The sequence below is a fragment of the Canis lupus genome, chromosome 2 (genome assembly GCF_011100685.1).
Source record: "Canis lupus familiaris isolate Mischka breed German Shepherd chromosome 2, alternate assembly UU_Cfam_GSD_1.0, whole genome shotgun sequence".
NCBI classification, from domain to species: domain Eukaryota; kingdom Metazoa; phylum Chordata; class Mammalia; order Carnivora; family Canidae; genus Canis; species Canis lupus.
This window is the reverse complement of record NC_049223.1, coordinates 2,161,940-2,180,200: the sequence shown is the minus strand read 5'-3', so window position 1 is coordinate 2,180,200 and position 18,261 is coordinate 2,161,940. Positions and strand designations below refer to the sequence as shown.

At 35.0% G+C, this 18,261-nt stretch overlaps 1 protein-coding gene across 10 annotated transcripts in view; it reads right to left on the bottom strand.

The window, feature by feature from the left end:
* Nucleotides 1-18,261, bottom strand: part of CUL2 (cullin 2) — a 166,236-nt gene that overhangs the window by 36,347 nt on the left and 111,628 nt on the right. The gene's annotated exons all lie outside the window — the stretch shown is intronic.

The window sequence follows — 18,261 nt, the reverse complement described above, 5'->3', positions numbered from 1 at the left end:
TGCAATTCTGAATCCCTTTAACATTAAAAACTCAGTGCTTTCGATAGTATTCTTAACCACCTAAGCAATTCCTTTCACCACCATTTAAAAATATGTCTCTCTCATGTGTTTTTATAATTACATATATCCGGTTTTAATTTTAAAGCTTTATTTATTATTTGAGAGAGGGAGGAGGAGCACATGCAGGGGTTGGGGGGAGGGGGGCAGCAGGAGAGGAGGAGAGAGAGAGATCTCAAGCAGACAACCATGCTGAGCACAGAGTCTGATGTGAGGCTCAATCCCTCGACCCTGAGATCACCACTTGAGCCAAAATCAAGACTCAGATGCTTAATTAAGTGAACCACCCAGGAACCCCTCTAATTTTCTTTTTAAAGTAAAACTAAAGTTCTTGCAGAAAATTTATACCACAATATTTATGTTTCCAATTATATGGTTATGCTTGCCTTTTTATATATCACTGAAAATATTCAAATTCTTACACTGTGACATTTAGGTACATGAAGTTACAGTATCTTCTTTATAAAATTATAAACAACTTTAGCATTGAAATTCCCAGTTGGCAATTCTAAATAAATATAAAAGATAAGTTATCGTATGAATAAAATTACTTTTATCTTTCCAAGTAAACACTGAAAAATAAGCAGATATACAATATGGTTACATCAGGTGTTTTCTTTCTTATATAAAAGGAGCATCTTTACTTAAAGATTATCAATTACGTTTTGTGCATACAGATTTTGTGATACCATGAAAAAAATTTTTAACCATTGTTTCATTGAATAGCTTAACAAAAAAATTCTAGAACCTACATTCATTCCACTTGTAAACCTAGTATTTCTCTGAAATACTTTTTTTCAAGACACATGAAACTGGGATTATTCCTATAATGTTTATATATCTTAAGAGAAGCCATCTTTACAAGAATACAAGAGAGCAAAAAGAGTCCAGTCCCAGTTTATATCTTAAAAGCAGATGATGCATGATCTTTAAGCAATGAGCTCTTCCTTTTCTGCTTTTACATCATTTTATACTGCTGTCTTTTCTGTGTTTAGACTTTCTTCTTGTCTTCCTGCAGAAATCCCACTGCACCCAATTACAACTTTCCTCCAAAAGTCATGAAATCTTAACTACAGTTTACTAAATATTTCAGCATTTGTACTCCATAAGAATTTTCACTTAGTGAAACATACTAATTTCACAAGGAAAAATTCTTCATTACTCTGACAGATTACTTCTTTAAAGGTTGAAATAGCCTTCAATTTTCTGAAATCTTCCAAGAAGGTATCTCAGGGTTGGGGAATCTTTATGATATATATATAGATAGATATATTTAATATATATATTATATATATATGAAATCAAAATTCCTAGATATATGGCTGATGGTACAGTGTAAAAATACACCTAATACACCTTCACATAACCAAACTTACATTAGGAAATAACCTTTTCTTTAAAGGTACCAACCAAATTAATTCATCTACTTATCAGTTTAAGACTACATAGCTCAGAGAGGGAGAAAGTACATTACTCTGGTTTAAAAAAATTATAATCATTATAAAATTAACTGAGGTAGAGATTATCTAACCAAATTGTAGGAAAAGAACTATCCCATTACTATCAAATAACTACTTATGTAGTAGAAGCAAGCATTTTAGCTAAAGGAAAGTGCTTAAGAATTGTAGGGTTAAAAAAAAATGTAGACAGCTGCTGGAAAACAGTTTTAAAGTACCAGTACTTAAGAAATGTTGAATATCTAAGTGCAAACAATATACTAAGTATTTAAGAATTAAGAAAGACACGTTTATTTTTTTTTTTTAATTTTTATTTATTCATGATAGTCACACACACACAGAGAGAGAGAGGCAGAGACACAGGCAGAGGGAGAAGCAGGCTCCATGCACCGGGAACCCGACGTGGGATTCGATCCCGGGTCTCCGGGATCGCGCCCTGGGCCAAAGGCAGGCGCCAAACCGCTGCGCCACCCAGGGATCCCTCTTTTTTTTTTTTTTTTTTTTTTAAGCAACTCTTGGCCACTGTGATAAAAGTAACCTTTCAGACTACATTAAATAATTTTAGCACTAAGTGAGAGCCATCTAAGCAGGAAGAAAACCAGTTCCGTTAAGGATTGCTTGCTTGTCGTTATTCTCTAAAGTCTTTTCGGTTCCACTTATTTTTTTCAAACTATGCTTTCCACTGCTCTTGGCAATTTACCAGTCTCTCGTCACAGAATATTTATTATCATGCTTTCTCATCATCCTATTTATGACCGTTGCTTTCTTTTTTTTAAATCTAATTAGACCTCATATAAAATCATATACTGGAAAACAGTAATTTCAAGTTAAAAGGGGCCTTCAAAGCCAGCTGATCCAACTTTCCCTATTTTACAGGTAAGAAATCCAATGAAGTAATTTACTCAGGAAACAGAATATATGAAGGAAATTAGAATGCCCTGATTACCAATCGGTCTGTTGCTCATACAAATGATTCAGAGAGGGTTGTTTAAAATTTAAAAGGAGGTGGGGGTCAGGAATCTAGACCTAAGGAATAAAGAAAGAGCAAGACCACGAAGGCTGAGAAACATTTTCCTGAACACATCTATGAGTACTTTATCAAGAATTTGAGAAGTAAAACTGTATAATCCCCAAGAGTAAGAAAAAAATTTGATCCAAATGGCATTTCAAACTGATAAATGTATTACAGATTTGAAGAATAACAGATAAAAGTTATCTGCATTCATTAACAAGTATTAAAGGTTAAGTTGTCTTGACAAGCTTTACAAAGAACCTGTTTAAGGAAGAACACCTACACAAATTGGATTGCTTTAGGGAGTTTTATAAAAAGTTTTTACTTGGACACTAATTTTACTGACACTTACTGATAAGATATATTATGCCTCAAGCACTGTAGTAAAAACTTTATTATAAAGCATCTCATTTCATCTTAACAACAGCAATATAAAATAGGTACTGTTAACACTCTTAGTAACTTGATGCAGACAAAATTATTTTGGCATCAAAGGAAAAATAGTTGGCAGCTAAATCATGGAAGTGTGTAAAATATTCCTGGGGAATAAATTACTCCATTCTGGTATTTGAAAAACTTATAATTTTCAATCAATTTTCACTTTATTTTACTTCTTAATCTTAATTGTTCATTTTTTAAAATAAATTTCATTATTTACAATAGGAAATATGGGGAGTTATTTCTTACTAATATTTCTGTTATCCTCAAATGTTTTAAAAAATTATTAATGGAGCTCTAACACAGTGCTACAGTAAGCTAAGTAAATTATTGATGTCTTCAGTTCCTTTAACTGAGATTACCACATAGGAAACAATTTTTAAATATCAGGAATTCTACATGTTGTTTCACATTAGGAACCCTTCCTCAGCCTCCATACTACATAATCATACCTCAATTGAATGAATATTACAGAAAAAAATACTTTGGTTAAAGATTTTGAAGTCTGCCCCTCACCAAAGATTCTCTGTCCATTTCAACCCAATCTAAAAACAATCTTGTGTCCCAGAAGAAGGACAGAAAAGAAAAATAAGAATGGAATTAATAAAAGAAAAGGAGACATACAATAGGGAAGGTCAACTAAGACAAAACTAGTATTTTGGACAAATCCGACATGAACCTCTCATAAAAGTCATCAAGAAAAGATGCACATAAGCAAGATTATGAAAGAAAACGTTTTCCCAAATGGGGATTGAAAAGAAAATAATGCATTAACCAAGTGATTAAAGTCAGTATCACAAGTAAAAAAAAGTACTCTTGATATTCTCTACTCTTTGATATTCTATGGATATACATCATTACGTAGAATACCTCCCCAAAACTCATAATCTCAGTCTAATCAGAGAAATCAAAGTTGACATACTACAAAATACCTGATTACTAATTTTTCTTTTCTTTTTCTTTTTTTTTTTTACTAATTTTTCTTTTAATAAGTGTCAACTCATGAGAAACAATGAAAGACTAAAAAATTCTCCACCAAGTAGAAGATACCAAAAAAGACATGAGAGCTAAATGCAATGCTGTGATATACACTGGGTCTTGGTAATGAATATACGAACACATCAGTGAAAAACTGGGGAAATGCAAATACAATCTGTAGTTAACAGTTTAGTACTAATGTTCAGAAGTATACCATGAGTTGTGAGATAGTAATATTAGGAAAACAGGAGTATACAGGAACTTTCTGCATTAACGAAAGCAACTCTTCTCTAAACTTAAAGTTCTTTCAAATAAAAAAAAATTTTTAAAGAAGATACTGGGACACCTGGGTGGCTCAGTGGTTGAGCGTCTCCCTTCAGCCCAGACCATGATCCTGGAGTGCTGGGATTGAGTCCCATATAGGGCTCCCTGCATGGAGCCTGCTTCTCCTTCTGCCTATGTTTCTGCCTCTCTCTGTGTGTCTTGTGGATAAATAAATAAAATCTTGAAAAGAAAAGAAAAAGAAAACATTGTCAACAGCTACTTCAAATAATTTTGAAAAAACAATTCACAACTGAGGATAAATAAATATCTGACCACTGTGATGGAAAAAAACTATAGGTAGTGTAAAAATCTTAAACAATCCTGAAACAAGTGCTTTGGAATCCAGCACTCCAAGATTTGGCAAAAAGCTGGAAATTGAAAAGATGGCAGAGCAGAAGTATCACGAGCTCCATTCATCCCATCATGCACAGACACACCAAGGTAACAATTACTATACAACTAACCAAAAATAATCTAGAGACCGGCAGAACAAATCCTCCACAGCTAGTTGTAGAGGAAGCCACATCAGAAAGAGTGGGAGGGACAGAGATGCAGTCAGGAGCCAAATCCAAAGCTACTAACTACACATGAGAGGGACATCACAAGCAAAGAGGAGTGAGGGGATCAGACCCTATATCAGGCACTCCCTGAGCTGGGACCCAGACTAGTAAGATGAGTCCCCATAATGTAAAGCTTTGAAAATTATCCAGCTTAACTTCAGGAGTATTAAAAATCAGCAGAACTTAACTCTTGGAGAGCTGAAAGGCAATAGGAAACTGAGTCCCTGTCCTTAAGGAACCAGCACTAAATAACTTGGTAGAGACACAGCATACAAGCAGCAATTTGAAAAGTGCTTGGGGCATATGTGAAGATTTAGTGATTAATCTTAGAACATATGGTGGAGGGGCAGGGATCCGCAGGACATTTCTCAAGGAACCACAGGGTTGGTGGGTGTCATTTCTCTTTCACTCCCTGGTCTAGATAACCGGACACAGTTCTAACACTCTCCCATCTGTACTACTACCACAGTAGGTCCTCCCCGCCCCCATGTTCCCCTACAGATCTGCTCAACCCAATAAACCCACCCCAGCAGACATCCCTCCAAAGCGGCTCTTGCTCTGCCACACCAATCAGGCCGCCCCCGCCAAGACCAATGCCACTCCAAAGTGGCTCCTGCCCTGAGAATTTGGGGAGGAACACCATACACTGACCCACCCACAGTTTCTACAGCCAGGCCTCTTAGCTGGCTGCACATGGAGCAAGTCCTTGCCCTCTGGGGCACTTGTAGCAGTGGCAAAGGCTAACTGCAGACAACTAGGCTATGTGCTGGCCCCAACCACCCGTTAGCCAAGGCAGTTATAGCTGGGCCTCTCAACACTGTGGGAAGCAAATTCTGCCCAGTGCCCCAAGAGCTGGGAAAGTGGGTTATTGCTGCCAGCTGAGCTGAAGGCCAGCCCCACCCACCAGCTTGTCCATAGCTATTGTGGCTGCATGTGCACATGCAGCTCATACAGGGACACCAATGAGGCACCTGGTTCTGATGACCAGAGACAACTGTGCTACAGAGCAACACAGGACTTCTTCTACACAAGGCTACTACTTTCAAGACCAAGCGACATAGCTAACCTAATACACAGAAACAAACAGAGAAAGTTAAACAAAATAAGAAGGCAGAGGAATACATCCCAAATTAAAGAACAAGACAAAGTAACACAAAAAGAGCCAAGTAAAAATGGAGATAAATATTTCTCATAAAGAGCTCAAAGTAATGGTCATAAAGATACTCACCTGACTTCAGAGAAGAGTAGATGAACTCACTGAAAACTTCAACAAAGAGATACAAAATATTAAAACAAAAAGAGTTGAAGAACACTGAAATGAAAATTATACTAGAGGAAATCAACAGATGAGAAAATGCAGAAGAATGGATCAGTAATCTGGAAGACAGGGTAATAGAAAGCAACTGAGCTGAACAGAAAAGAAACAAAAAGAAGAATAAAAAATAATAGGTTAAGAGAACTCTGTGACATCATCAATAGTAATAACATTCATATGATAGGGATCCCTGAAAAAGGAGAGAGAGGGGGTGGAAAATTTATTTGAAGAAACAATAGTTGAAAATTTATCTGATCTGAGAAAGAAAATAGACATCCAGATCCAGGAAGCACAGACAACCCTTAATAAGATGAACCTAAGGAGGCCCATACCAATTAAAATGGCAAAAGTAATAATAGACAAAAAAAAAAAAAAAAAAAAAAAAAAAAAAAAAAGTAATAATAGACAATTTTAAAAGCAGCAACAGTAGAGGTACCTGGGTGGCTCAGTTAAGCGCTGGTCTCTTGGTTTCAGTTCAGATCATGATTTCATGGGTCGTGAGATCAAGCCCTGGGTGGGGTTCTGCACTCAATGAGGAGTCGGCTTGACAGTGGGGAATCTGCTTGAAGATTCTCTCTCCCACCCCAGACCCCCCCAACTCATGCACTCTTTCTTTCTCAAATAAATAAATCTTTAAAAAATAAATAAGAGGAGCAAAATACTTTAAGACTATCAGCTGAGTTTTCAGCAGAAATTTTGCCGGCCAAAAGAAAGTGGCATATTATATTCAAAATACTGACGGGAAAAAACTACAACCTACAACCTACCTGACAAGGTTATTATTCAGAATTGAAGGGAGATAAAGAGATTCTTAGTCAAACAAAAGTTAAAAGGGGCTTATCACCACTAACCTATTACAAGTAACATTTTCTTTAAGTGGAAAGAAATGTCATAACTAGAAGAAAATAATAAAAAGATATTAACTGCACAAATATAAACAAATAGTAGATTAATTACTTAAAAAACCAGTATGGAGGTTAAAATACAAAAGTAGTAAAATCAATTATATCTACAAAAATCAGGAGATAAATTGAAAAGATGTAAAATATGACATTATATATGTAAAATGTGGAGGGAGGGAGAGGAAATGTAATGCTTTCAGAATGTATTCAAACTTGAGGGCAGCCTGGGGGGCTCAGCAGCTTAGCCCTGCCTTTGGCCAGGGGGGTGATCCTGGAGACCCGGGATCGTGTCCCGCATTGGGCTCCCTGCATGGAATCTGCTTTCTCCTGCCTGTGTCTGTGCCTCTCTCTCTCTGTTTCTCATGAATAAATAAATAAAATCTTTAGCAAAAAAAAAAGAAAAACTTGAGCAACCACCAACTTAATATAACCTACTACACACACAGGATGTTATATATGAACCCAATGGTAACCACAAATCAAATACCTGTACTAGATATACAAAAAATAAAGAGAAAGAATCTAAGTATAATACTAAAGAAAACCATCAAACCACAAGGGAAGAGAGCAAACAAGAAGAAAAGTACAGAGAAGAACTACAAAAACAACCAGAAAACAATGAACAAAATAATATGTAACACATACATACTTATCAGTAATTACTTTAAATATTCATGGATTAAATGTTCCAATCAAAAGACATAGGGTGACTTGGATAAAAAACAACCCATCTACATGAGGCTTAGAAAAGACTCACTTCAGACCTAAAGACACACACAAACTAAAAGTGAAAGGATGAAAAAAAATATTCCATGCAAATAGAAATGAAAAGTTGGAGTCAAAATACATCACATGAAACAGACTTTATTTTTTTAAAAAAGATTTTATATATTTATTTATGAGAGACAGAGAGGGAGAGACATAGGCAGAGGAAGAAGCAGGCTCCCCGTGGGGAGCCTGATGTGGGACTCGATCCCAAGACCCCAGGATGAGGCCCTGAGTCCAAGGCAGCCACTCAAATGCTGAGCTACCCAGGCGTCCCTGAAACAGACTTTAAAACAAAGCCTGGAGCAAGAGACAAAGAAAATCATTACATAATGATAAAGGGATCAATCCAAAAGGAGAATAAAACAATTATAAATATCTATGCATCCAACATAGGAGCACCTGAAAATATAAAGTAAATATTAACAGACATAAAGAGGGATGTTGACAATAATACATTAATAGTAAGGAATTTTAACATCTCACTTTTATTGGTGGATAGATAGAGCATCTAACCAGAAAATCAACAAGGAAACAATGGCTTTGAATAACACATTAGACCGGATAGACCTAACTCTTATATATAGACCATTTCATCCACAAACAGCAGAACACACATTCTTTTCATGTGCATATGGAACATTTTCTCAAACAGATCACACGTTAGGCCACAAAACAAGTCTCAATAAATTTAAGACTAAAATCATAACAAGCATCTTTTCCAATCTCAATAGTATGAAACTAGAAATCAATTACAAAAAAAAAAAAGAAAGAAACTGGAAAAATACAACCACATGGAGGCTAAACAACGTGCTACTAAACACCAATGGATGAACAAAGAAATCAGAGAAGAACTCAAAAAATAAATGGAGACAAATAAAAATGAAAACATAATAGTCCAAAATCTTTGGGACAAAGATGTTCAAAGAGAAAAGTACACATCAATACAGACCTATCTCATAATTTATATGCCAACAAACTGGACAACCTAGAAGAAATGGTAAATTTCTACAAACATACAATCTTCTAAAATTGAATCAGGAAGAAATAGAAAATTTGAACAGACCAATTACAAGTAATGAAAATGAACTGGTAATCAAAAAATTCCCAGAAAACAAAGAGTCCAGGACCAGATGATTTCATAGGCAAATTCTACATTTAAAGAAGACTTAATACCGATCCTTCTCAAACTATTCCAAGAAATAGGAAGAGGAGGACATCTTCCAAAATCATTCTACAAAATCAGCATTACCCCGATATCAAACCAAGACAAAGATACACACACACACACACACACACACACACAAAAGGGGGGGGGGAACCCTACAGGCCAATATCCCTGATGAACACAGATGCAAATTTCCTCAACAAAATATTAACATACCACAGTCAACAATGCATTAAAAGAATCATTCACCACAATCAAGTGGACTTTATTGCAGGGTTGCAAGAGTGGTTCAGTATTCACAAATCAATGTGACACTTTGCATTAACAAGATGAAGGATAAAAACCACTGTTCATCTAAGTAGATGCAGGAAAAGCATCTGACAAAATACAACATCCATTCATAAAAACTCCCAACAAAGTGGATTTAGAGAAATATACCTCAGTATAATAAAGGCCATATATAAAAAAACCAACAGCTAACATCACATTCAACAGTGAGAAACTAAAAGTTTTTCCTCTAAGATCAGGAACAAGACAAAAAATGTCCACTCTCACAACTTTCATTCAACATAGTACTGGAAGTCCTAGTTGCAGCAATCAAACATGAAAAAGAAAGAAAAGGCATCCAAATTGGTAAGAAAGAAATAAAACTATCATTATTTGCAGATGACATGATATGGTATATAGAAAACTCTAAAGATTCTACCAAGAAACTATTAGGATAAATGAATTCAGTAAGCTTGCAGGATACAAAATTAAAATACAGAAATGTTACATTTCTATACAGTAGTAATAAAGTAGCAGTAAAAGAAATTTCTTAAAAATCCCACTTACAATTGCACCAAAAAGAATAAAATGCCTAGGAACAAATTAACCAAGGCAGTCAAAGACCTACAATTCTGGAAACTGGAAAATATTGATGAAAGGAACTGAAAATGGCACAAACAATGCTGTAGATTGGAAAAATCACTATTGTTAAATGTCTCTATTACCCAAAGAAATCTACCAATTCAATGTAATCACTACCAAAATACCAAGAGCACTTTTCACAGAACTAGTACAAATAATCTTAAAATTTGTTTAGAAACACAAAAGACCTTGAATAGCCAAAGCAATCTTGAGAAAGAACAAAGCTGAAAATATCACAATCCCAGATTTCAAGATATACTACAAAGCTGTGGTAATCAGGATGACTGGGTGGCTCGGTTGGTTAAGTATTTGATTTGATTTCAGCTCAGGTCATGATCAAAAGGTCCTTGAATTGAGTCCTGCATCAGGCTCCCCACTCAGTGGGGAGTCTGCTTGACTCCCTTCTCCCTCTACCCTTTTCCCCACTCGCATTCTCTCTCTCTAAAATCAATAAATCTTAAAAAAAAAAAAGTCATAAAAATCAAAACAGTATACTACTGGTACAAAAACAGATACACAGATCCACAACACAAAGGAGGGCCCACACTCTATGGTTAATTAGTTTATGACAAAGGAAGTTTATACAGTGGGGAAAACAATCTCTTCAATAAATGGTGTTTGGAAAACTGGACAGCTATTGATGCAAATTAATGAAACTGGACCAGTTTCTTATACACAAAATAAACTCAGAATGAATTAAAGATCTCATTGTGAGACCTGAAACCATAAAATGTCTAAAAGAAAACATCAGTGTATCAGTCTTAGCAACAGATCTATATGAATATGTGTCCTCAGGCAAGGGAAACAAAAGCAATAATAAACTACTGGGACTACACCAAAATAAAAAAGGTTTTGCACAGCAAAGGAGACCATCAACAAAACAAAAAGCAAACCAGTGAATGGGAGAAGTATTTGCAAATGATATATTCAATATACAGTTAATAGAATACAAAAAGAACTTATACAATCAACATGAAAAAAAAAAAAGAATTCAATTAAGAAATAGGTCAAGGACCTGAATAGACATTTTTCTGAAGAAGAGATACAAAGAGCCAACAGACACATAAAGAGATGCTCAAATCATCAGTCATCGGGAAACTGCAAATCAAAACCACAATAAAATACCACTCACACCAGTCAGAATGGCTAGTACCAAAAAGACAAGAAACAGCAAGTGTTGGTGAGGATGTGGGAAGGAACCGCCATGCACTGTTGGTAGAAATGTAAATTGGTGCAACCACTGTGGAAAACAGAATGGATATTCCTCAAAAAATGAAAAATAGAAATGTCACATAATGCAGTAATTCCGCTACTGGGTATTTACCTAGAGAAAATGAAAACTCAATTCACAAAGATATATGCACACTCCTTCATTTACTGCAGCATTATTTACAATAGCCAAAACAGGAAAACAACCCAAGTATCTATGATAGATGAATGGGTAAAGATCAGTATACAGATACAATGGAATATTACTCAGACATAAAAAATGAGATCTTGCCATTTGCAACAACATGGATGGACCTAGAGGGTATTATGCTAAGTGAAAAAAGTCAGACAGAAAAAGATAAATGCTACATGATTTCACTTATATGTGCAATCTATGCCACAAAATAAATAACAAAAAAAACCAGACTCTTAAATACAGAGAACTGGAGGGGAGGTGGGTAAGGCGGGATAGGCGAAATAAGTGAAGGGGATTAAGAGGTATAAACTTCCAGTTATAAAATAATTAAGTCATGGAGATGAAAAGTACAGCATAGAAAATATAGTCAATAATATTATAATAATATATGGTAACATATGCTTACTATACTTAATCGTGGTGAGCAATGAGAAATGTATAAAATTGTCAAAATACTATGTTGTATACCAGAAACTAATATACCACAGTACGTCAGCTTCACTTCAATAATAAAAGAAAATAAGGGCAAAGGTTAATTTGTAAATGTGAAAAAAAAATACTTCTTACAAAGAAAACCTAGACCCAGATTGTTTTGCAGGGAGTTTTACTAATCACTCCAAAAAATGATTATCCCATGGACATTAAAGAGGGCATCTGATATAACAAGCACTGGGTTATATAAGACTGATGAATCAGGGACACCTGGGTGATTCAGTGGTTGAGCACCTGCCTTTGGCTTAGGTCGTGGTCCTGGGGTCTTGGGATCAAGTCCCACATCAGGCTTCCCGCAGGGAGCCTGCTTCTCCCTCTGCCTATGTCTCTGCCTCTCTCTCTGTGTCTCTCGTGAATAAATAAATAAAATCTTTAAAAAAAAAAAAAGGCTGATGAATCAAGGAAATTTACCTCTGAAACTATTAATAGTTATTTAATTTAATAAATATGTTAATTGAATTTAAATAAATTTTTAAAAATGATCACCCCAATTTTATACACCCGTTTAGTCAAAAGAAAAAGGGGTAATAGCACCTAATTCATCCTATAAGGATGAGCCTGATACCAAACCCAGACAAAGACACTATGAGAAAAAATAATTATAAACCCATTACATTCATGGATCTAGATTCAAAATTCTAAAGAAAATATTATTTAACAAATCAAATGCAAAAATGTTATAACAATAATTACAGCCAACCTGGGTTTTATTCTAGCCATATGAGGATAGTTTAATATTTAAAAATCCATAAATGTAACCTACATACTAACAGATTAATAGAAAAACAACATGATCACTCAATAAAAATAAAAGTTATCTTATAAAATTCAATACCCAATTCAAATTAATTTCATCATTCTGATAAAGTATCTAATAAAACTACAGGAAGCATCATTTTAAATAAGGAAATATCACATGTGTAATCTTTAAAATCAGGAATGAGACAAAGATGTTCATATCCATCACTCTTTTTCAACATTGCTGTGGAGGTCCTGGTCACTGAGGGGTATGTGTGTGTGTGCAAGCATCCGTGCACACACATGCACACACAAAAAGGAAACAAAATTGTCATTTACAGATTATGATAGCTTCCATAGAAAGCACAAAAATGAGCACCAATTATTAGAAATGACACCTTTTTTCCCTTGGAGAAGCAGCTAGAAATGTTGGAATTTAACAAGGTGGCTGAATAGAAGACATACGTATTAAGAGTCTTTGTATTTCCATAGATTAGAAAAAAAAATAGAATGGATAATTATACAAACTTTTTTATAACAGTATCAGAAAATATGAAGTATCTTGAAATAATATGAAGTATCTTGAAATAAATCAAACAAAAAGAATGAAGAACCTTTATAGATAAATTTATAAAAACTTATTAGGAGATATTAAATAAGGCATTAAAAACAGCAGATATGTTCATGAATAGGAAGATTTAATAAAGATGTAAATTCCCTCCAAATTAACTTATATATTCAATTCAATTTCAATTGTACAGAAAACTCATTCTAGGTAACTTATAATCACCTTTAAAAACGATAATATCTTTACCTTTAAAAAAGATAATAATGACATGTGTATGAAAAAGTAAAGGGCCAAATAACAGCAAGAACACTTCTGGCTTATGGAGGGTAAATCTGTCTTATCAGATATCGAAGACTTATTATGCTACAATAATAGCTACAATAATAAACACAGTGAGATAGGGACCTAAGGATACACAAACAAACAAATGGAACAGAAAAGAGCTCTGATAGGGAGCCACACTTGTAGGAAACTTTGGTATCTAGAATAGGTATGATTATCAGAATTGTTGTGAAAGTGGCAAGAGTTTAAAAAAAAAAAAGGAGCTATGAAGTTAAAATCTTTTTTCTGTTTGCCAATTAATTCTTGCCTTTGTTTATACAACAGAGAGATGATGCTAAAGTCATGACTGGATGATGAGTTATAATTTCAGAATAAATAAGAACTTTTCCAATTCAACAAATACTAAGCATAAAGACTTATTTCAGATTACAATTTGTCAAATGATTCTCTTGGGAAAAAACAAGTTGGCCATGTAACTGCTAAGGCAGCAATTCTGATCCAAGGAATCCATAAACCTAAAAAGTATGTAAGGTTTTGTGTGTATATGCATATTGAGTATTTTTTTCATTATGTGGTGAGGCTCCACAACCTGCATCATTTTCCTAAAGGAATATAAAGATTCCGGGATCCCTGGGTGGCGCAGCGGTTTGGCGCCTGCCTTTGGCCCAGGGCGCGATCCTGGAGACCCGGGATCGAATCCCATGTCGGGCTCCCGGTGCATGGAGCCTGCTTCTCCCTCTGCCTGTGTCTCTGCCTCTCTCTCTCTCTCTCTATCATAAATAAATAAAAATTAAAAAAAAAAACAAAAAACAAAAAAAACAAAACAAAAGGAATATAAAGATTCCATACACACAAAAATAAATTAAAAACCACTGTACTTAAACAAATATTAGGTACAACCAGACTATCATCAGTGGTTACTTAGGAAGAAAAGAAAGTTACAGCTAAAATGAAGAAAACAGGGATATTCACATTTTACATGCCAATTAAACTTAAAATATATATATATTTTTAAATTTTGAAGTAATTATAGATTCACAGGAAGTTGCAAATATAATATAGAGAGGTCCTGGATAAGTTCATCTGGTTTTCTCCAATGGTTACATCTGACGTAATTGTGGTACAATATCAAAACCAGGAAATCAACATTGATATAAGCTATAGACCTTATTCAGATTTTTGACCTTATTCAGTTTTTACACACAATCATTTGTGTTTGTATATATATAATTCCATGCAATTTTATCACATATCTAGATTCATGTTACTGGCACTGTATTCAAGATATACAACTACTTGGGACACCTGGGTGGCTCAGCAGTTGGGCGCATCCGCCTTCAGCTCAGCACATGATCCTGGAGTACTGGGATCGGGTCCCACATCGGGGGATCTCCAATGGATCTCTCCGAGGGATCTCCTTCTGCCTGTGTCTCTACCCCCTCTCTTTCTGTGTGTCTCATGAATAAATGAATAAAATCTTAAAAAAAAAGATATACAACTACTTTATCACCATAAAGCAACTCCCTCATACTACACCTTATAGTCTCACATCAACCACTAATCTGTTCTAATTTTTAAGAAAAAAGTATTTTTAAATATTTTTAATACTTATGTAAACTCCCTAAGTGCATGTACATATGTATGTATATGTAATATATATGTGTAGATATATACATATGCACATCCATATAAATGTATGTATATACATATATATGTGCACATATATAATCTTAAATATATAGAGAATTAGAATACTTTAAATCTATTATTTAGTCTATTAGAAAATACTTTAAATCCTTAATAGTGGTTTGCTTCAAATAAAGTACTAAAGGTATGGGGGAAAAGTGAAAGTCTTTTAATTTCTCTTTTTAACTTTCTATACATTTTTAATTGTGTACAATCAATATATTTTACTTTTATAACTTTTTTGTAGAAAGACTGCTATTAAATGTTATTAAACATCCCTTGTGTAAACTTGATTTTCAGTGGCCAGACAGAAACCACTAGTTCACAATAACACCCTTTAGACACTTATAGAGAATATCTAGGAAACCAGGGATGATTATAGATAGGGAAAGGAAATTGTGAATAAGTTGATATGAAATCAAATCTGTAATATGGTCTGCTAGATCTGAAAATACTTTATTCTTTGAGTTTGGTGGAGCTTTTTCCACAAAGAAGTTGTAGGTACACACAATAAAATACTTCTCTGTTAGCAGCAATTGCAATGAAATGCAATTTCAGTCAATCACTGCTAAGAGGGATCCCTGGGTGGCGCAGTGGTTTAGCGCCTGCCTTTGGCCCAGGGCGCGATCCTTGAGACCCGGGATCGAATCCCACGTCGGGCTCCCGATGTGTGGAGCCTGCTTCTCTCTCTGCCTCTCTCTCTCTCTCTGTGTGACTATCATAAATAAATTTTAAAAAATTAAAAAAAAAAAATCACTGCTAAGAATATGTAATATATGGGTAACACCACAGACTCAAGGATTCAAGGATCAGAATGACCTAACTTCTGAATCTCACTAAGCCATATACTAGATAGGTGACCTGAGTAACTTGGCTATCCTTCTAGCCTCATTATCCCCATTTGTAAAATGAGCCTATGATAATATTCACCATCACACCCTGTTATAAGGCTCAGACAAGTTTACCAATGGAGAATACCGACCACAGCCACTTAATGGAAGTTATGATATCTGGCTATATTATCTCAAACGACAATGGGTAAATAGATATTAAAGCAATGCAGTGGAAAAGATCCAAATTCGAAGTTTGTAGGTATGGAGTCTCTTTCCCTAGCAATATCAAATTCAATAAGTCACTTCTACTTATTGAAGTTCAATTCACTTACTTATAAATAAAACTTGCCCTGACTCCTTAAAATCAAAGAACTATGTGTGAAAATACTATAGTATTCAAAGCATTATAAAACTAAAATGTGGGGATCCCTGGGTGGCTCAGCGGTTAAGTGCCTGCCTTCGGCCCAGGGAGTGATTCTGGAGTCCTGGGATTGAGTCCCATGTCAGGCTCCCTGCATGGAGCCTGCTTCTCCCTCTGCCTGTGTCTTTGCCTCTCTCTCTCTCAGTCTCATGAATAAATAAATAAAATCTTTAAAAAAAACCAAAACACTAAAATGTATATAAAACCTAAAGTATTAGAACTAGAAATGGAAGAAATATTCTGTGAATTTAAAAGATAGGCATAATGGATTTAGAGTTAGCAGAAGCCATCTTTGAATCCTTGGAATTAAGAAGATAGGGGCTGGACTCAAATTAGTCTTATTAGAGTACCACCAGTGACGTCTTCTTTTGCAAAATGGTAATGAAGTATCACAGGATTGTGAGGATTAAATGGAAGAATGCAGGTAAAGCTTTTAGAACACTTCTGGCAATATACATATCTCCCACATTTTATTATTATTATTGTTATTGTCGTTATGCCTTAGTTTCTTTAGCTGTAAAATGTGGGAGAGCACCTACTTGAGAGTACATATGAAAAATAAATGAGATATTAGTAGGGCATGTCAAATAATACTTCCATAGAAGCTAGATATAAAAACAAAATTAAGACAAGTTGGTCTAATAACTCTAACCAAATTATCTCTATGTCTTTTCCAGAAACTCCTGTGCTGTTATTTTACTTTTATTATTGCTTTACTACTATTGTACTATTTTCCATATACAGTTAGACTTTAATTTTTCATCAAGTTCATTTTTAACAAGCTAACAATCACACTTAAGAAAATTTATTAGGTTGGGACAAACTTATATTAAAAAAGACATTTCAAAAAAGAAAAAAAAAAAAAAAAGACATTTCAGGGACACCTGGGTGGCTCAGCAGTTGAGAATCTGCTTTGGGCTCAGGGCCTGATCCCAGGACCTGGGATCAAGTCCCACATCAGGCTCCCTGCGGGGAGCCTGCTTCTCCCTCTGCCTTTGTCTCTGCTCCCCACCCCCCCCACCCCCGTCTCTCATGAATGAATGAATAAATAAATAAATAAATAAATCTTTAAAAAAAAGAAAAAAAAGACATTTCAAAAAGCTATATTTAGATAACTACAAGAGTATTTTCAATAAACTTATTGTAAAAAGCTGAATTCTAAGTCAAGAGACATATTAATATTTCACAGAAAAATAAGTCACATCAGAACCTATAAATATTGTTGGGAATGTTCTTTAGGTTAATTACAGTTTAGGAGAGACAAGAGAAAGATAAAAAATTTGTCCCACCCTCTTGTTTTCACTATCCTTTTCTCTCCATCTCCCTATCTTTGGAAAAAATAGAATCATTTAAAGGTTGAGCGACAGTTTTTTAAAACCAAATTACTAATTGCTATCATCTACTTTCTACTATTTAGTATTAACATTGGGATCCCTGGGTGGCGCAGCGGTTTGGCGCCTGCCTTTGGCCCAGGGCGCGATCCTGGAGACCCGGGATCGAATCCCACATCGGGCTCCCGGTGCATGGAGCCTGCTTCTCTCTCTGCCTGTGTCTCTGCCTCTCTCTCTCTGTGTGTGACTATCATAAGTAAATAAAAATTAAAAAAGGGGATCCCTGGGTGGCGCAGCGGTTTGGCGCCTGCCTTTGGCCCAGGGCGCGATCCTGGAGACCCGGGATCGAATCCCACGTCAGGCTCCCGGTGCATGGAGCCTGCTTCTCCCTCTGCCTGTGTCTCTGCCTCTCTCTCTCTCTGTATGACTATCATAAATAAATAAAAAATATATATATAAAAAAAAAAAATTAAAAAAAAAATTCTAAAAAAAAGTATTAACATTAAACTTTATTTTTTTTAACATTAAACTTTAAAATATTCTCTTAACTTCTTTTTTTTTTTATTTTTTTTTAATTTATTTATTTACGATAGTCACACTCAGAGAGAGAGAGAGAGAGG